Source organism: Lepidochelys olivacea (genome assembly GCF_965140295.1).
Source record: "Lepidochelys olivacea isolate rLepOli2 genome assembly, chromosome: 8".
Classification (NCBI taxonomy): domain Eukaryota; kingdom Metazoa; phylum Chordata; order Testudines; family Cheloniidae; genus Lepidochelys; species Lepidochelys olivacea.
In genome coordinates, this window is record NC_140418.1 from 14,794,444 (window position 1) to 14,816,341 (window position 21,898).

A 21,898-nucleotide genomic window follows, 5' to 3' on the forward strand; every position below is an offset into this window, starting at 1 on the left:
TAAGACATATCTGCATTTGACTAAGTTGCATCTTGCCATTTTTGTTGTTAAAATGCTAACAAACAGGCACCCAAAAAACAGGCCCCTTAACACACTGCCACATTTCCCATTAGCTGCACCCAGAAATATCCAGCCAATGTCCAAAAAGCCAGCAACCTTATAATAGACAAAAAAATACCATAAACCAAAGCATATCTTTTCCTCTCATACACAGGACTATGGAGCTCCCATACTTCCCTTATATCATAACCAGGTCACTCAAATCCCTCTACACAATCATTTCACCTGAGGGTCCCTGCTATAGAGAATTAGCATGCATGCACCATTTGGGTCAGATTTTTGGCCCCAGAAATTCTATAAAAATTTAAAACCTTGATTAAAATACAAACCAAATGTCATATATTCTGTTTCACCATTGAACTGCGCTGGTTTTTCGTTGCTCTCCAGCCCCATCCATGTGTACGTCTCTGTTCAGTTTGTAAGTGCTGCAAGGAGGCACCTGGTACTGATGCCAGTCTGCAAAGCACCTGGGCCCAGTGTTGATGCTATACAAATAGCAAAGAGTAACAGTAATTTTCCGCCTCTCTTGGCTTCTCTTCTGTCTTTTGTCAGCTTTCACTCCTCATTTCTCACTTTCTAGCTCCGTCTTTGTGACTCTCACTTTTGTTCAGCCTTTGTTTTTCAGTTAGTTTTTCTGACTCTCTTCCCCTCCCCATTTCCCACCATGCCACCACCCCTTGCTTCCCAATTCTCTTCCCTACTCTAGACTCCCCACTCCTCTTGAATCTCCCACAGAGCTCACTCTCTTCCTAGGATCTCTCTTCCTTCAGGGGTTCACGCCAAGTCCCTCTTGCTTCCCACTCTCACTGCCTCTAGGGTAGATCTCTCCTATAGTTCTCCTCTCCTCCACCCCATTTCAGGGTCTCTCCACTCCCTCTGGAGAGCACACTCTCTCTCTCTCTCTCTCTATGTACACCCCTCTCTTTGCAATGGCTCTCTCCTTCCCTCTGAGGACCCCTCTCCCTCTTCTCTGTTCATACTTGGGTCTCCCTCTTGCTGCATTTCCCCTTGTGTGCAGGAGAGGGCATCTCTTTTGCTGCCCTGCTCCCCATTGGGAATCGCTCATTCCCTCCATAGAAGTCTCTCTACAACAGGTCTCCAGTTCCCTCATCCTCCCTGTTCCCCCTTTGGTTCCTGCTTTCAAGGTCTGTTGTCCACCCCGAGGGTGGAACTCTGCATGTTTTCCTCCCTAATTTCCTTTGCTGGCTGGGGGGGGGGCGGGGGAAAGGGTGTCTCTGGGTTTCCCTCCCCCAACTTCTCTCGCTTGGCGGAGAGTCATAGAATCATAGAATCATAGAATATCAGGGTTGGAAGGGACCCCAGAAGGTCATCTAGTCCAACCCCCTGCTCGAAGCAGGACCAATTCCCAGTTAAATCATCCCAGCCAGGGCTTTGTCAAGCCTGACCTTAAAAACCTCTAAGGAAGGAGATTCTACCACCTCCCTAGGTAACGCATTCCAGTGTTTCACCACCCTCCTAGTGAAAAAGTTTTTCCTAATATCCAATCTAAACCTCCCCCACTGCAACTTGAGACCATTACTCTTCGTTCTGTCATCTGCTACCATTGAGAACAGTCTAGAGCCATCCTCTTTGGAACCCCCTTTCAGGTAGTTGAAAGCAGCTATCAAATCCCCCCTCATTCTTCTCTTCTGCAGGCTAAACAATCCCAGCTCCCTCAGCCTCTCCTCATAAGTCATGTGTTCTAGACCCCTAATCACTTTTGTTGCCCTTCGCTGGACTCTCTCCAATTTATCCACATCCTTCTTGTAGTGTGGGGCCCAAAACTGGACACAGTACTCCAGATGAGGCCTCACCAATGTCGAATAGAGGGGAACGATCACGTCCCTCGATCTGCTCGCTATGCCCCTACTTATACATCCCAAAATGCCATTGGCCTTCTTGGCAACAAGGGCACACTGCTGACTCATATCCAGCTTCTCGTCCACTGTCACCCCTAGGTCCTTTTCCGCAGAACTGCTGCCTAGCCATTCGGTCCCTAGTCTGTAGCGGTGCATTGGATTCTTCCATCCTAAGTGCAGGACCCTGCACTTATCCTTACTGAACCTCATCAGATTTCTTTTGGCCCAATCCTCTAATTTGTCTAGGTCCCTCTGTATCCTATCCCTCTCCTCCAGCGTATCTACCACTCCTCCCAGTTTAGTATCATCCGCAAATTTGCTGAGAGTGCAATCCACACCAGCCTCCAGATCATTTATGAAGATATGGAACAAAACCGGCCCCAGGACCGACCCTTGGGGCACTCCACTTGATACCGGCTGCCAACTAGACATGGAGCCATTGATCACTACCCGTTGAGCCTGACAATCTAGCCAGCTTTCTACCCACCTTATAGTGCATTCATCCAGCCCATACTTCCTTAACTTGCTGACAAGAATACTGTGGGAGACCGTGTCAAAAGCTTTGCTAAAGTCAAAAAACAATACATCCACTGCTTTCCCTTCATCCACAGAACCAGTAATCTCATCATAAAAGGCGATTAGATTAGTCAGGCATGACCTTCCCTTGGTGAATCCATGCTGGCTGTTCCTGATCACTTTCCTCTCATGCAAGTGCATCAGGATTGATTCTTTGAGGATCTGCTCCATGATTTTTCCAGGGACTGAGGTGAGGCTGACTGGCCTGTAGTTCCCAGGATCCTCCTTCTTCCCTTTTTTAAAGATTGGCACTACATTAGCCTTTTTCCAGTCATCCGGGACTTCCCCGGTTCGCCACGAGTTTTCAAAGATAATGGCCAATGGCTCTGCAATCACAGCCACCAATTCCTTTAGCACTCTCGGATGCAACTTGTCCGGCCCCATGGACTTGTGCACATCCAGCTTTTCTAAATAGTCCCTAACCACCTCTATCTCCACAGAGGGCTGGCCATCTCTTCCCCATTTTGTGATGCTCAGCGCAGCAGTCTGGGAGCTGACCTTGTTAGTGAAGACAGAGGCAAAAAAAGCATTGAGTACATTAGCTTTTTCCACATCCTCTGTCACTAGGTTGCCTCCCTCATTCAGTAAGGGGCCCACACTTTCCTTGGCTTTCTTCTTGTTGCCAACATACCTGAAGAAACCCTTCTTGTTACTCTTGACATCTCTTGCTAGCTGCAGCTCCAGGTGCGATTTGGCCCTCCTGATATCATTCCTACATGCCCGAGCAATATTTTTATACTCTTCCCTGGTCATATGTCCAACCTTACACTTCTTGTAAGCTTCTTTTTTATGTTTAAGATCCGCTAGGATTTCACTATTAAGCCAAGCTGGTCGCCTGCCATATTTACTATTCTTTCGACTCATCGGGATGGTTTGTCCCTGTAACCTCAACAGGGATTCCTTGAAATACAGCCAGCTCTCCTGGACTCCTTTCCCCTTCAAGTTAGTCCCCCAGGGGATCCTGGCCATCTGTTCCCTGAGGGAGTCGAAGTCTGCTTTCCTGAAGTCCAGGGTCCGTATCCTGCTGCTTACCTTTCTTCCCTGCGTCAGGATCCTGAACTCAACCAACTCATGGTCACTGCCTCCCAGATTCCCATCCACTTTTGCTTCCCCCACTAATTCTACCCGGTTTGTGAGCAGCAGGTCAAGAAAAGCGCCCCCCCTAGTTGGCTCCTCTAGCACTTGCACCAGGAAATTGTCCCCTACGCTTTGAGTCTTTGGGTTCCCCCCATCCTCTCTTGCTTGGCCACAGCACCCCACTGCTGTTGAGAGATCAGGAGTTGCTGGTGGTGCTGGGAGCTGGGCCAGGCCAGGGGAGTGAAGAGTGAATTAGGAAGCAGCACCTCTGAAGCAAGGCTCCTGCTAGAATACATACATGCTGGAATTAAGCACCTTTCTATGCTCTTTCCTTTGGTGGGGAGCTCAGGGGAGAGACAAACATTTTAAAGATCTCAGCAGGCTCAGGGCTCCAGCCCCACAGGAGATGTCCAAGCTCAGGGCCCTAGGCTTCAGCCACGGGGCCCTGTAGACCCCCTGAAACTCTCGCAACCCCCCGAGAGGTTTGAAAGTATTTACTAGAGCTCTGCTCTGGACAGCTCCAGCAGAATTAAAGCCCAGGCTACAGGGAAGGGGTACAGATTTCCAAAAGGTCTCATTTGCGAGAAGTAATGTATTTCCTACAAACATCTTGCCCAGCAGATGTTTTCAAGGTCATTCATGATTTTGCTCTATCAGCCCTTTGTTGTGTTTGCACATTATGGCTCCCCCTTGTGAAAAGATCTTGGATGAACTGGATGTACAGGCAAATCAATCATTTAGTTTTCAGCAGCCATCTGAGAATATCTAAAATGATTCTTCCTATTGTGTAAGTCACAGCCTTTATTTTACTATCTCCAAAACTAAAATAATGGCCACTTATGTTAAAATAATGGGCAACATGGTAGATTTGCCAATAACCACCACCCTATAACAATGCTTTGTTTATGCTGGAACAGAGAGGGAAAAAAGCAACGACAAGTCTGTTGACATAAATCAGTATTTCAGTAACTAGGTTTTTTTAAGCTCATCAGGGCTCTTTCAAGAGCTTTGCTCAAAAGATAAATTCTGTATTTTGAGAGAAGCCAGTTTCCAGGAAATAAATTGCTTCCCTCCAATTACAGAATTTTTCTTTTGAACTATCCCAGATGCATGAGTGCATATAAGATTTTGGCTCACACCTAGTCCTGATGCATGTGATCAGAAAAACCACTTTCCATTGGGTCTTCTAATGATGTTTTTAGTTTGCAGGAGAAAACATCACATATTTCAGTGACACTTTTGCTTGAGATATGTCTTCTGTGTATAATGTTCTGCTCTGACAGCATTTGGTTCACAATCTTCAGAAAGCTGTACTTTCTTCTTTGCTATAAGACTTCAAGTCCATTGAAATCAGCTCTGAAAGCAACTTGGAGATGGGAACTGTTTTAGAGTAACTGGCTGGATAGTTTCCTTTTATTGCGCATGTCCCAGACATGGTAGTTGGTCATCTGGATCTGAAGCAGAGGAATTTCTCAAAGGGAATAGAGACTTGCCAGCCACAGAGTGACGTAGGAGCAGTAAAGGCTCCTGAGGCCAGGCAAGGTGGGAGCTTTTGAAACATGATGTCTTGTACCTGCTACTGTAAATTGGCTCTGAGTGCCCCTTTGTGACATCTTCACCTACCTACATTCAAATGGCACTAGCCTTGAATTACCAGAGACTCTTAAGCAGAGACTGCACAATGACAACTATCATTGTCGACTGCATGACTATTCCAGATGTTTGCAATGTGATTTTAGTCTCTCACTGCTCTTTGGCTTTGCTGGTCTGGGAAAGGTAGAGAGTACTTTAAAACAAATGAAGGACTACAAATGAAGGTTCAGAATTGGCTTCTGGTTTTGGGTGCCCAAGTTGAGACACCTAGGCCCTGATTGTCAGAGGTGCTGAGCAACTCCAACACCAATTGAAGTCAAGGAGAGTTCTGGGTGCTCATGCTCAGCACATCTGAAAATCAGGACTATGACATTTCAAATTGGTTTCCCAGAATTAAAGCCACTTTTGAAAATGTGTCTCAAAGTGACTTTAGTGCTTGATATAGGTGCCAGTGGAAGATGAAATGTTGGACTTAGTCATAAAGCGGGTACAGCCCTGCCAGACAGGGCCACCTCCACAGCTAAAAACAGAAAGTCAGTCTCCATATGCATTCAATCCATAGCCTCTCTGCTGAGAAGACTCAGCAGTTGGCAGTGTACCCATTTTTGGGACGCGTTTGCTAGCACAAATGTTTGAAAGGGGACTTTTCTTAATATACACTCTTAAAACGTTGTGGCCATTGAAAGCTGTGTAGTATATTTTCTCTCCCCCCTCTCTTTGGTCTGGTTGTTCAGTTGTGTCATCTAAGTTCCTATGCCACTGCCTCGTAATTTATAAAATGTCTCTTATTAAAGAGTGGACACTGGCATAATAATAATAATAATAATGCAAAATTGCAACACTGAAAACAACCTGAGCTAAGTCTAAAGGAAGCACACATGATAAGTTATGTGGCAAAAAAATCCTCAAGGTTCAGACCAATCTTTGCATTAAAAGCATATATGTAAAATAGGTCAAAACATCTTTTAATGAATCTGAAAAATTGTGATCATGCCATGTTCTAAGCCAGGGGTGGCCAGCTTGAGAACGAGCCAGACTTTACCAATGTACATTGCCAAAGAACCACAGTAATATGTCAGCAGCCCCCTCCTGCCCCCATCAGCCCACCACCACCATTATCAGCTCCTCCCAGTGCCTCCTGCCCACCATCAGCCCCACAGATCAGCGCCTCCCCCTCCCTCCCCACACCTCCCGATCAGCTCTTTTGTGGCGTGCAGGAGACTCGGGGGGGGGGGGGGGGGAGTAGCAAGGGCATGGCAGGCTCAGGGGAGGGGGCAGGAAAAGGTGGAGCAGGGGCAGAGCCAGGGGTTGAGCAGTGAGTACCCTCCCTCCCCCCGGCACATTGGAAAGTTGGCCCCTGTAGCTCCAGCCCCCGAGTCAGTGCCTAGACAAGGAGCCGCAGATTAACCTCTCAAGAGGCGCAGGTTGGCCACTTCTGTTCTAAGCCCTGTCTGTTCCAAGTGATCTCTTTTGGGTGTCAACTTTACACGTTACTATTTTAGTTTTGCAGGGTACACTGGGTCATTTTTTCATTATTATAGCTTCCTTATTTCACACAGGCAGATTCCTCACCTATTTTGTCTGTTGCAAGATATCCCAGCAACACTTCACTTTTCTTTTATATATTTATTCTTTTAAAACTAAAAGCTGAGCACTTTCTTCCACTGCTTAGTCCTCTCATAGCAACCTTTGGGTCTGCTTTGCAGAATACTATAAGAATGGGCCAAATTCTACTCTTTCACATTGGTGTAAATCTGGAATAACTCTATTCATTTCCATGGAGCTACTTTGGATTCATGCTGTATATTATAGCAGGATTTGGCCTAATGGGTCCAAGCTAGGGCTCTGTTTCTGAAGAATTGATGGATCTGCTCTGTTTTAACCCTGGTTCTTGCATAGGAAACACTTATGAAAGAAAAAGCAATGAAGTTAATGCAACTTCACATAACTAGGGTAACTCACACTTCTGAAGCAAGCTTTGGCCCAATCCTGCAAACACTTAGAATTGCCAGGTGATCAAGAGTAGCAAGAGATTTCTTCTATCTAGGCATTTCAATGTACCCCCACTCAGGTTGCCTGGTTAGTTTTGTCAAGTTCGAAAATCATTCATGCTTCAGTTTGAGCAACCGCCATTAGACACCTATGTTTTGATGTTCCAAACTGCTGAGCATTCACAGCTTCAGCTGACATCAAAGGGAGCCGTGGGTGCTCTACATCTCTGAAAAATCAAGCCCAAGGTGTGGTCAGGTTGAGCATCCCAAAGGAGGGGTGCCCAAAATCAGTGGCTACTTCTGAAAATTTGGCTGTAAGCCCCTTTGAATTATAAAAGGAGTCTGATCTTCATTATGCTGCATCTCACATACAACTGTCCTCCCCAAGTACTTATTTAACATAAATAAAAGGGCTTCCGTGCCTATTTTTGCTATTGCAAGTTCTCAGCGATTACTAAACTGGATAGGATAACTGGCAAGTTAACATAGTGAACAGAATGGCCCTGGAAGTTCTGGCATGGTCAGTCCTGAAGAATGAAGTCAACAATTTATTCACAAACCCAGGTACAGGAATGCAGAAACACCACAGACATGCCCACACCATATGGCTCCTGTGTCTGAACCTTAACCTGGAGGGACCACTTCGATAGATGAAAGCATATTTCAGACCGTCACCCTTTTTGCTTCTCTGTCAGCAAGAAGGGTAACCATTAGCAGCAGGTTGCCATAGTGGTTTTGGTGACATTGCCATCTGTGAACTCTACTGAGGCCAACCTATTCATTTCAGATGGGCTACCGGGGGCCATCCGTTGATAATGGACTGTCAGTCATTATGGGCCACACCTGGGCTCCTAATTCTTCCAAATCTGCTCCCAAACACCTATGTCAATGTGAATGCTAGGAACCATGAGCTAAAAGAATACTCTTCAGGGATGTTAGGAAATTGGTTCACATCACAGTTTTGAGGATCCACGAATATGGGATGCATACATGTAAAAGGTTAGCTGGTGATCTGCTTCAAATACTACTCCTGAGGGCATTCTGTGCCAAAAAATTAAAAATTCTGCACCCAATATTTTAAAATTCTGCCAATAATTGTCAAATAAATGTGGAGGCTCCAGCATGGCATTAGGGAGCACAGGCCACTGGCTGCACAGAGGTGGGAGATCACTGTGCCGCTCCCCACTTGGGACGCAGACTCAGCGGTGAGACTGCACCCATCCCTGACACAGCGCAAAGACCAGGCCTGCCCCAGAAACACCCCATGGCCCTGACCCTCTATGCCAAGTGCACCAACAGGCAGGCTCAGCAACACAGGACCAAGTGTGGAGGGGTTCAGTGTGGGGGGTCCAGGTATGGGTTGAGAGGGTTCTGTGTGGGTCAATCTGGGTACAGGCATCTCTGTACACAGATCTGGGTGTGGGGGAACCTGGATGCATGGGCTTGTTGGGGGCTGCAATCTGGGTGCAACGGTAATGGGACTCTGCAGGAGGGTCCAGGTGAAGGTGGTTGGGACTCAGCAGGGGGGTCTGGGTATAGGGAGGATAGAGCTCAGCATGGGAGTCTGGGTGTGGAGGGTTAGTGGGGAGTCCAGATGCTGGGGGAGGGGAGCTCAGTGAGGTGGGGAACTGGTTGAGGCTCGGTGTGGTGGGGATCCAGGTGTGGGTGGCTCGTCAGGGTGGTCCAGGTGAAGGGGGAGTGGGGCTCATCGGGGGGGGGGGGGTGACACACAGTGAGCTATGAGGGGGTTTGGATGCAGGCGATTGGGTGGATGGGGGCACAGCTCCCTGTACAGTGAACCCTCCACCTGCAGCTGAGGAGCAATGGGTGCAGGAAGTGAGTATGTGTGGGGGAGTTTGCAGAGCTTTCAGCAGCTGGGGGAGAAATCTGCAGATGGGTCTGACCCAGCCCCAGATGCCATGCAGGGGAAGGGGAAGTCCTGTCCTCCCCAGCCAAGCCAGGACTAGTAGCTGATCCAGGTGCAGGGTTGGAGCCACTAGCCAGGTCTTCCCCAGTCCCTCCCCCTGCCCCACAGTGATTTACCTCTCTGCCGGATGCCCTGGGCACCCAAAACATACTGCTATGGAGGGTCACATGACTGCTCTTGTGGCTTCCCTTGCTTCCCCGTCAGAAAGTCATTTTTCTGCAGGGAAGCAACGAAATCTGTGGGGGACATAAATTCTGTGCATGCACAGTGGCGCAGAATTCCCCCACGAGTAAAATACCATGCACTTTGCTATTGACAGAACAGTTGTTTTGGATGGAAATCTCCACTGCCTAATAACTTCTAGAAAGTCTGTAACTTTTTGAACTTCGTGCTGTTGCTTATGAAACTACATCAAACATTCAGTGTAACCACAGACTGAGAAACAAACATTCAGTGGCAGGGCAGGGTGGCAAGTGCAGAAAGAGAGACGCTCAGACGCGTGTTAGTAAGAGGCACATAGGCCATAAACAGTATGAACTAGTAGTTTTCAAAGTGCAATCTAAAAAAGGGCCTTAACCATCTAGCTCATTTCCTGTTAACCAGTGCTCAAAGCCCAGACATTTTATAGCATCTGACCCATATTTCAGAGCAAAGTACGGCTCTGATCCTGCAAAGGCTTAGTTTTGCTCATGCAAGTAGTGCCATTGAGGTCAGTGGTGCTGCTCATATGTTTAAAGTTAAGCACATGTAAGCATTTGCAGTAGCCGGGCCCAAATGAGGAAAATCATATGAAATTGCCAGAAAAGGAAATCCCATCATTTTAGGAACAACTGTGCCATGTTGCATGTCCCAATATAGGGATTTTTTTTTTAAGTTCGGGGCCTAATTCACGGCAATTGGCCAGATCCAACCCGATTCTGAAAAATTCTGAGTGCTGTCAATTTCCACTGACTTTAGAGGGGGCTGGCAAAGTTCAAAGCCTTGCAGGTTTGGGTTTATGTTTCCACACAAAGTTAAGTGTATTTTTTAGGAAGGAAGAACGCTGAAATTGTTATGTGCATTCAAAGACTGCATCTTCCAACCTTTCTCTGCTGTATCCCTGGGGATGGGACACCAAGGAAAGGGACGAAACTGGCCAAAAGGAGGGCACTTAGGAATACAAATACTGTAATGAGAGCAGTAACACCTGAAGTCGTTAAAAATAATTTGGCTGTTAAAATAGGAAATAATTTTAATGCTGAAATATTTAGTAAATCATCAGCCAGTAAAAAGAGGGACCTTAAAAACTGACCCTTCATGTTAAGTGCCATATGCACTTTATTTACTAATTTTGTTTATTAAACAGGTAAACAGTGCTGTTGACATAAGCCTTAAAATACACCATCAGATATGCAAGACAGGATGGTAGCAGAGCAGAGGGAATGAGATTTTAAAAGGAAAGAGTCAAGGTTGTCAGGCGCCACCTTTTGCAATTATTTCTTATTTTTGTTTGCAGAGTCCATGTAATTATTTAAGTGTTTTTCCCCTAAAAACAAATGTTTAAGTGTTTCTCTTGCTAAAAAAAAAGAAAAATGCCAGCAGCAGCAGCCTGGAATTCATACAGTAGCAAACCTGTATGCAGCCCTAAAGCAAAAAACTCATTTATGCACAAACAATGGAGGGAAGAACAATTTGATAAGGATATTCATTTTAAGGCTTCCAAGGGTTATGTAAAAGGATGAATTCAAAGGTTATTAAAGGTAGGAAAAGACACTGGCAGCATTCCTTTAACATCAAGCGGTCAATGCTCACTCCAGTCGGCCTCGGCAGCTTCCATTCCCTACCTGTTAAAATTTCTAACAAGCACCTTTGTGCTTTCTCCCATGCTACCTCACACATTCGGGAGACAGTGCCAGAAAATACCCACAAAGCTACCTCATTATCCATCTTCAAATCGCTGTGTCAAAGGGTACACCACTCATCACTCGGATGGCGCCTCCTCCTGGCCGTTCTGGGGAATAGCTCGCCAGTCAATGTCCCTTCCCACCGTTGCATGCAGTCTCTCTCTGCCGGTCTGGAGCACCTCTCTCGCTCCACAGGTGCTGCTTCTTCATGACTCAGCCCTCCGGCCAGGTCACTATCTGCATTTTCCCCTTCTAGGATTTGAAAGTCTCTTCCCACAGTCTCAGGCAGTCTTCCTACTCACTACCTCATAGTGCCCCTCCTTCAGTGGCTGGCAAAGGAGTCCAGGCCCACCCTCTAGTCCAGGCTCTGTGACCCTAGCCAGCTGTCCAGGTGTGTTTCTTTGTAGACTTTACTGCCTTTCCCTGAGCCCTGTCCTACCTTCCTGGCTCCCCTGTGTTTGTCAGCCCAAACTCACCTCCCTTCTCCCAGGGAGTAACTGTAGACTTTCCTAACAGCCCCATCTACTACCCATTTCCTGCCTTTATCATCCCAGCCCAGCACCTTCCTCGTCAGCTGGACTCCCTCATCCAAACAGGGGATTGTTTAGCCACCTCATTCCCCTCAGCTGTGTCTTGGTGGGTTAATTAGTCTCCGACTCGGTCTGCATTAACCCTTTCCGGGCAAGCGGGGGGTAAAAAACCCATCACACTCTCCTCAAAACACTCCTGAGCTGTGATGCCTACAAAAAATTTGACAATGGTTAGGCTGCTGCTGTGCAGAGAGCACTGCTTGTCATGCTGACCAATATTGTCTCATTGTTTCCTTGTACTCCCTAGTCTCTCTAGAACCTTCTGTTGTCTCACATTTAGATTGTAAGCTCCTTGCATCAGGGACTGTCTTTTTGTTCTGTATGTGTACAACACCTAGTCTAATGGGTCCTGGTCCATGACTAGTGCTCCTGTACACTACAGTAATACAAATACAGCATCGATTAAAATACGGTTACGGATATAGAACTCAATCTTGCAAACAGTTACTACTCCTGTGTAAGTTTTTGCAGGATCAGAGCCACCCAGAAGAAGAAATATGATGAATTTTAGCTTGTGAGCAGCATGAATTGTCTCCTGGGTTGTGAATATTTTCAAATTGACATATCGGGGAAACTAATGCCATTTTATAATGTGGTTATAGGTAAATTCCTCAGAGACTGAAAGCAAACCAACCTACTTTAAACCAATACTTCTGTTCATTGCTGAGAATCAGCTACCAACTGTTTTCACACACATTTCTTATGTGTGGAGCAATATGAAAACATTCCCATACTCCACATTGACACAGTACAATGCATTGTCCCTTTTACTGTGGTATGTTGATGCGACACTGTGATCCAAAATACAAATCCACCTGGCAAACTGACAATGTAGTAATTAGATTCAAGCTCATGCATTTCAACAGCTGTATGCTGAGTACTAGGTCAACAGTTAATGAATGAGCAGATTTCACATCATGTATTGATGGGACGTATTAACAATGATACCTAATGATCAGTGGATTAAGAAATCCATCATGTGCATTGGTTTAGCACTGTTCACAGCTACAGATCAATGCACTGCATGGTCAGAAATTTTATGTCGCTTGCATTAAGTGTGTTCAGACTGCTTTGGCCATAAACAGAACTGACAGTGACTGAAACGACAACTTCCAATAGATCACAGAACTCTCAGAGAGTACGAGCTGTCTCAGTTTGGTGGTAAAAGGATAAAAAAAGCTCACCAGCTGCAATCGCCTCTGGATCCATTCAATATTGCTGCTATTCCCAATGTTGAAATTCACCTGAGCTTTTAAAAATGTTTCTCATCTGCCACTTTACAAGCTAACACTTATTTCCTATTTCCTGTTAGTAAAACCATGCTGGTTATCTAGAAAATCCAAGTTATCATTTACTCAGAGCAAAACAAACACATGATAAACCACAATGATATATTCTCTGTAAAGCTTCTTACTAAGAAAAGCTAAAAGGCTCCTGTTTTTCATCATGAGCAATGTAATTATAAGCCGGTAATGCTAGGACTACTTTATGAAAACGTTTCCTCTCAATCACATAACGTTACGAGTTTTACTTACTTGCACTTCTCAATCAGCAAAAACTGATTATCATCTGCAGTATTTTATGAGGAATATTTTGTCTCTTTTTATTGATTTGCATGGTACACCACACATCCTTTGTTTGGAGATGACTCAAAGGGGTGGTAAGTGCAGTTAATCAGGGTGCAAATAGCTATTAAATGACAATGCAGTTTATTAAATATTTAGCCAGTTCAGGCTGTTTGAATATACTAAAATATACCAATGACAGACCTACTCATTAACTATGAGTTAAAGAGATATGAATGCACTATGTAAAATTGGGAGATTTATTAATTCTGAATTTTAGTAATATACCAGATCAAACAAAAAGCGTCTCAGTGTCAAATAAAATGGGCTGATACTTTCCCTACCCTGGAACCCAGTTCACAGGAGCAGTCCCAATGACTTCAATGGCATTACTAATGTCTTACTTTTTCTTTTCTTCAGAATTAAGTTATCTGCAAATGTCCATCCCACAAATTAAAATACACTAGACTGCTGTGTCTTTGGCCCCAGCAGTTAGTCAGAATTCAGGGCCTTGCAGGGTTGTTTCCATCTGGAAGAGAAATTGATGATACATGTCAGGTATATCCTTGGTGTAATCTTGTTTATTTATAAAAAATGTACACCCGTCCTATTTCCCTGACAACTGGAGAAACAACCCACAGCAAACAGTTCAGAAATCCCCAGGTCTGCTAATGCAGCAAGTTCGGTGCCTGAGGAGCACTGTCTCTTTGCTTCCTGTCAGGTTCACACTCACAACTCTGTCTCCTGGCTTTCTGCCTCCAGATACACAGCCTGCAATCAATATCCTAGTGACATCCCTGCATTTGCAACCAGGGAAACCACTCAGTCCGCACAGTTTAGCTGTGACATGCAATGTGCCTGTTGCCTTGGGCGGTCATCCCCATGTTCTGCAGCTGTTTTTACTACACAAAGGGGCTTGATTGCTCCTTCTGTTGAGCCTGAAAGAGTGCTTGGGACACCCATTCATTTAACAAGGCCTAGGATTGTCTTTGGCTCCGTGCCTCACGTACTGGCAGTCATTAGCAACTTTCAGCGTAACAATACTATGCTATACTATACAGGACTGCCATACATAAGGGAGCATCCACTAAATCCCTGAGACCCTCAGTTCACCCACCACCTTCTCAGAAGCCAGAGGAAACATTTTTGGCATTGCAACATACCAGGGAAGATTTTAAAAATCTGGACAGTGACAGACCAAAGGAGGAAGCTAGTTCCCAAGGCCCCCGTCAGGGAGCACACCTTGCCGGCAGCTCCCTCTCGTTCACATTGACCTGGATTCAGCTCAAGCACTTCCATTGACCGTGGCTGTGGTAGGAGCACCCAGGAAGAGAACTGACCTCTCAGGCGGGAGTCCCAGACCATTTAGGGCTTTCAGTCTTCATGTACAGGGCCCAAACCCTGCTGGTATAAATTGGAGGAATGCCACTGACTTCCGTGGAGTAACACCAGTTTATACTCTTTGAGGATCTGGCCCCGGCAGGTGTCTCAGGATTGCTCTGATGCGTGGAGACTGCAGGGTCAATCTGTAGGATTTCATTTAGAGTTTTCATCAGGATTTCCTCCCCCTTGCAATTCTCTTATTTGCCACAATTTACTGAATCCCAATCACACTGCAAGCCAGCTTTGGAGAGGACAAAATAACTGGCCTCCAAGCAGAATCTCAGTCTACAATTACAGCGTGCAGCCCACAGATGACGACAATGTGGATTGCTGCCCAGTGCCCACAGTAGCTTCAGACATTGCATTATTCCAAAATGACTTAGCTCAAACCACAAGTCAGATCCATAACAGAAATCCAGTTCACCAGGGCTGATGTAGCTGGAGCCAGATTCTTAAGGAGTCACCATTAAAGCTAGTTTAAATTTAACAGGAAAAAATGGATCTTCTGACTATCTTTAATTACTATCAAAACCAAAACCCTCATCATCAAACCAAGATACCAAGATTTTGAAAAAACGGGTCTAAACTTAGGCTGCTAAGGAGATGTTTAGGCATTTCAGTCCTGGGTACTCAGCACGTGTCCAAGTCAGGCTACTGTGAGCATCAAAAATATCTAAAATGCAGGAAATTGCACCGGCATTTCACAGGTGTCCAGGACCATCCCCACAGCAGCTGCTTTGCAGCAGACATATACCTGAGTCCCCTCTGTCCTGCATCCTGTGACATCATTTGCACCTTTGCCAGGTGTAAAATGTTAGCCTATGAGAATGACAGCATTTTACACCGACTTTAATGCTCACCTTGCTCAGGGTATGTGATGATCACAAGGTGCAGAGATGCAGGGCTAGGGTGTCTATAAATGTTTTTCCTCTAATGCCATGTAGAGATGGGGATAATTTCATATCCACTCTTGAGTCTCTGAAGTACTGGTAGGGAATTTCAGGAAACACACTGCATGCCTTTAAATGTGGAATAACACGTAGGGTTGCCAACAGTTCCTTATTACAAGGGATGTCCCTTATTTTTTAATCTCTGTACAACAAGGTCGGGAATTGCTGAATGCTGCAAAAAGCAGCAAGAAATACCCCTGGTGAATGTAGGTGAGTACTGCTTATTAATAATGATGGCAATAATAATGGTAATAGTAATAATGGGAGGAGGGCTGGGGTGGGAGTGCTAAGAAAACAGTCCCCTTTTTTTAAAATACAATGTTGGCAACCCGAAATAACAGGCAAAGCAGTTCAGAGACCCTGCCCCATCATGCTCTCTCTGACAGATTTAATTCAGGCCACATGCTGCTCTTCACAGCTATGGAAACAGCATTGCTATGTTAACAGAGAAACAGTCCCATTAAGATCTATGTACTGAGAGCCTGACTCTCCAAACCTTACACACATTGAGTAGTGCTTATGGGCCAGAATAGATTGTAACTCTCCATTCTACCTGGACTGAGGGATGGCACGGAGCTGCTTCATGCCAGCTACAGTGCAGAGAATGAATTGTAGAGTCACAATTCTTCCTCTGTTTGTGTGCAGCAGTTTATAGCACCCTCTTACACAGTGCTGTGTCCCATCTGCCCCACCCCATTTGCTCAAAGGGAGACCTTTCATCCAAGTAGGTTCTACTGTCCCTCTCTCTCTCTCTCTGTCCCAGGGCCTGAGTTACAATCGTAGCAGGGCCAAGGAAGAGACTAAAGGGGGGCCCTATTCCCTGCATAGCCAAGCAAGGGCTATGCCAATCTAGCCTGCTGTTAGTAGCGCCAGTGAATTCATTGGGACGACCCACATGAGTAAGGGCTGCAGAACCAAGCCCCACAGGAGGCCCTGCACATTGGAATCTTCCCCGTACTTTTTAAAACCAGAGTTTGTACATGAAGTTGCCAGTGAACAAGGTCACTGTTGGGGTGATGGGATCACTAACAGATTTTCATTGTTTACTTTGGCACCAGTATAAACTCTGCATAAGCCAGACTCCAATGATATCATTCCCTTTGTCTGCTGATTGGAAACAGCTCACTCCCTTCTAGTCCAGAAACAGAGGAGCATGGGTGGGAAGGAGACATGGGCGGGTTCAACTCAGATCTGCTTGTCATGATAAAGCAACAGACATTCCAGGCCTGTATTTTTCTGCCTTCTTTTAGAAGCAGCCCTGATAAAACTCAGAACTGTAATATGGATGAAGGATTTCTGACTGTGTAATGTGAACCAGGCCCAGGATGATGTGGTGATTTTAGAGCCTCATTCTTCACGGACAGTTTTGCATTCCCAAATATGTGCAGAGACTGTCCCTCCCGGGAACAGGCTGCATTCAGTGCCCGAACCACTAGATCTGTTCTGCATAAGAGCACTGCCAGGCCCACCAAAAACAGAGGGCACAATTCAGCTCTCACTTCCACCTATTTGACACAAGTGCAACTCCACTGAGTTCAGCCCTGTCTATCCTGATTTACACCAGTGTAACTGCAAGGAGAAGCAGAGCCCTTAGATCTCTCCCCTTCCCAAATCTTGTATATGATGATTAATATTTGGTTCATAAACCTAGCCTTAGCAAAATTTCCTGTGTCAAAATAAACATGTAGAGGGGGAGTACTTGTGGCACCTTAGAGACTAACAAATTTATTTGAGCATAAGCTTTTGTGAGCTACAGCTCACTTCATCAGATGAGAGGGAAAACAAACCTGGATAGCAAACTAACCTTGTTTAGGAGGCAATTGACTCTGGGTCAGTCTGCAATGCATTATAAACCTGGGTCTCTGGGACCCGGGCCTGTGGACTCAGGTTCCCAAGCCCGTGCTTGAGTGTCCAACACAGCACTGTAAACCTGGGCTTACAATTGCGGGACCTGGGTCATATAGCCATGCCAATGCTTCCATACTGCACTTCGCAGACCTTTTGACTTGGGACTGTGGGTTGGGCTGCATTCACACTGCAAAATGACAAGGTTTGGATCTGAGGCACAATGGGACTTGGGCTGACCCACCCCCCCAGCAGGGTTCTAGAACCCGGGTTCTGAGTGTTTGCTGACACGACTCAAATAGATGTGTGTCTGGACAGGAGTGAGCCTTGGGCTCAAAACTGTAAATGGGGCATTGTCATTGAGTGACTGTTTCCAGAGGGGTCCCACAGTGATCACTTCTTGGCCCTATGCTAACTTAATGTAAGCGGGGGAATAGTCCTGCTATTGTGAGGAACTTTCCTGGTTTCTGCACTACCCCGGTGAAGTGGGCTAGCAAAAGGATCTGAGTCCTCGCTCCCACTTTCTTTATCCAGTGGCCTTCCTGCCCTTGAGGACTCCCCTTCCACTCTCCTGTCTGGCAGAGTCCTCGTAACCCCAACAAGGCTGGGCCCAGGATTCCTGGGGGGCTCGACCCACAACCCTGCTGTGGTCACCTAGGACAGGGGCTAGGGTGTCCCCACTCCAGGGTAGTCTCTCTGCACTGGGCACTTCTCTGACCCATTGATCATTACATACAAGTTAAAGCAAATGCAAGTTATTTAATCAACAATTCATTTTAAAAAGAATAAGGAAAAATGGGAAAGGTTAAAGGGAACACATCAACCCGCTCTGTGGCAGGGAACATCACAAACAGAGTCTCTGGAACGTCAGGGCAGTTCACAGTCTGCTCCTTGTAAGTCCCAGGCCTCTGCTCAGGCCCTGGCTGTGCTGCAGGGATGCTGTGGGTTGGACACTTGCTCTGATGGGGCCACACGCTCTCAGGCTCTAAGGGGTAGGACCCTTCTTCCCAGTGTCGCCCCCGCCCTGTCGGGGTTACGATCCAAGCCTGGCCTGCAGAGCCTCTTGGCTGAGGCGTCACCCTGTGCTGGGCCTGCTGCCCAGGGTCCCCCTCGGTCTCCCCAGCTGCTCACCGCACCCAGCTCCGGACTGCTCCAGCCCCAGCTCCACCGCTCTGTCTCTGCACTGCTGCTGCTGCTGCTGCCTCCAGCTCCCTGGGCTGCTTCTCTGGCCCCTCTGCCTCTGGTTGCTGCAGCTCTGCTCCCAGGACAGGTCTGCTCTGCAGGCTGCTTCTGTGGCTCTGCTCCCAGCACTGACCTGCTTCCTGGGCTGCTTTTCTGGCCCCTCTGGCTCTGGTTGCTGCAGCTCTGCTCCCAGGGCAAGTCTGCTCTCCCTGGGCTGTGCCTCTGGCTTTGGGGCTGCAGCTCTGCTCCCAGGACAGGGTCTGCTCTCTCTGGGCTGCTTTTCTGGTCCCTCTGGATCTGGCACAGCTCTGCTCCCCAGCTCAGCTTGGGCCCCTGCTTTCTCCTTAACTCAGCTCCCCTCTGTCTGACCCAGGCAAGTCCAGCTCACACGGAGGACGGGACCTCCCTGGCCTCCTGACTCCCTGATTAGCCTGCCCGCCCGTCATTCAGGCTGACCTGGAGTATTGGCCTCTCCCCATTGTTCCTGGAGACTATCAGTCTCAGGGTCCTGGTTTCCCATAGCCCCTTCCCCTTTTTGTACTGAGAGCTAGCCAACCAAAACACCCCCACTGACTGTTAGTAAGGGGGCAACAGTCCCCTTAGATTAACATTTTTATTAATGACTTGGAAGAAAACATGAAATTGTCTGTGATAAAGATGGCAGGCAACACACAAATTGTGGGAGCGATAAATAGCAAAGAAGACAGGGCACTGATTCAGTGTGATGTGGATTGCTCGGGAAACTGGACACAATCAAACAATATGCATTTTAGTATGGCTAAATGTAAATGTAAACATCCGGGAACAAAGAACATAGGCCTTACTTACAGGATGGGGGACTCTATTCTGGGAAGCAGGGACTAAAAGGAGATTTGGGGGGTCGTGGTGGATAATCAGCTGAGTAGGAGTTCCCAGTGTGACACTGTGGCCAAAAGAGCTAATGAACTCAAGGGATGCATAAACAAGGGAATCGTGAGTAAGAGCAGAGAGATTATTTTACTCTATATTTGGCCCTGCTGGAATCACGTATCCAGTCCTGGTGCCCACAATTCAAGAAGGATGTGGATAAATTGGAGCGGGTTTCAGAGAGGAGCCACAGAAGGATCAAAGAATTAGAAAACATGCATTATAATGATGGACTCAAAGCTCAACCTATTTAGTTTAATAAAAAGAAGGTTCGAGGGTGACTTGAGTACAGTCTGTAAATGGGTGGGCAAACTTTTTGGCCTGAGGGCCACATCGGGGTTCTGAAACTGTATGGAGGGCCGGGTAGGGAAGGCTGTGCCTCCCCAAACAGCCTGGCCCCTACCCCCATCCACCCCCTCCCACTTCCTGCCCCCTGACTGCCCCCCTCAAAACTCCCGACCGATCCAACCCCCCCTGCTCCCTGTCCCCCAACTGCCCCGACCCCTGTCTACACCCCCGACCCCTGACAGGCCCCCCGGAACTCCCACGCCTATCCAACCACCCCTGTTCCCTGTCCCCTGACCACCCCCCCAGGACTCCCTGCCCCTTATCCAACCCTCCCGCTCCCCGCCCCCTTACCATGCCACTCAGAGCACCAGGACTGGCAGCTGTGCCGCCCGGCTGGAGCCAGCCATGCCGCCGTGCAGTCTAGAGCACCAGGGCAGGCCGGTGGCTCTCGCAGCTGCACTGCTCAACAGGAGCTCGCAGCCCCGCCGCCCTGAGTGCTGGTGGCAAGGTGAGCTGAAGATGAGGGGGGACAGCATGGAAGGGGCTAGGATCCCCTGCCAGGAGCTCAAGGGCCGGGCAGGATGGTCCCACTGGCCAGATATGGCCCACTGGCCATAGTTTGCCAACCTCTGGTCTATAAGGGAACAAATATTTAATAATGGGCTCTTCAATCTAGCAGAGAAAGGCATAACATGGTTCTATGGTTGGAAGTTGAAGCCAGACAAATTCAGCATGGAAATAAAGCATACATTTTTAACAGTGAGAGTAATCAACCATTGGAACAATTTACCAAGGGTTGTGGTGGATTCTCCATCACTGACAATTTCTAAACCAAGACTGGATGTTTTTCTAGAAGATCTGCTCTAGGAATTATTTCAGGGAAGTTCTCTGGTCTGTGTTATACAGGAGCTCAGATTGGCTGATCACAATGATCCCCTCTGGCCTTGGAGTCTATGAAAACCAGCACGAGAGCCCAGGCTGAGCATACAGTGTAGACACACCCTAAGAAGCCAGGTATTATGTTTTCTGGAGATAATGAAAGCCCTTACATACTTGTGGCTGAGTTGGTAGTGTTTCATTTACTCCCTCCCATGTAAGAAATAGGGGAAAGAGAAGGGAATCAAAAGAGAATCAAGAAGAAATACTACGTAGTATGTTAATTGCACTTCGGAAGGTTATAATGGCTTCCACTGCCAAACCACCTAAGGTTAAGACATTCTGGCATGTCCTATGGAGGAATTAGCAATGCCATATGTACAGTTGTCCATCTGGATCACAGGAGTTTGATTCCGTACTTGCCAGCTAGGCAGCAGCTGCACGATTCGCGGAAGGGAAATCACGCACAGCCGCCACACAGCCAAAGGAACACGTAGTCCCACTGGGACTAATTATCATCCCCAATAAGCTAATGCTTGAATCCAAACCACTATGCTCACTTCTCCTACCTCAAAGCGATGAGTCATTTTGAGATTCTCTACCATTTTGAGAAATGGTACGGCTGGAAATAGACAGACCACAGATGACTCAGCAACTTACCCCTTAGCCAGATAGCTGGGAAAGCTTTTGCATGTTCTTTAGCTCTCTCTAGCTCTGTTTCTCTCAGGTTGGCCCCTTGCCTTGGTAGTGGCTGAACTTCGGAGGTGTTCGTTTGCAGGAGAGCCATCCGCTGACAAAAACCGCAGGCATAGAAAAAGTCCAGCTTCTATTGCTATGAGTGATGTTACAAAACCCTGTAGTCCCCGAAGGATTAGCAACTATGATGGTGGCCCTGGCCATTCACTCTCCTCTGGGATTTTCTCATTTCCGTTACGCTTGAGACTGCAGTGGAGCTTTGTTTCTGACTGACAGCCAGTGAGAAGGACGAGGCTCAGACCCAGCCGTGGAATGTTACACACATGCTAAAAAGAAAATCAAGACCATCTTGTGCTTTTACTGTACACGGGAGTGGAGAGGCCTGTACGTAACTTGGGGAAGTCATTGGGGCTACTCTTATGAGGAAGGTGAGCAGGACCTGGCCCATGGCTTGGAAAAGACTTCTCCTGGGGGGGTTTTAGGGTTGTCAATCGATTAAAATAATTAATCATGATTAATCGCGCAATTTAAAAAATTAATTGAGGTTAATCGCACTGTTAAACAATAATAGCATACCATTTATTTAAATATTTTTGGATGTTTTCTACATTTTCAAATATATTGATTTCAATTATAACACAGAATACAAAA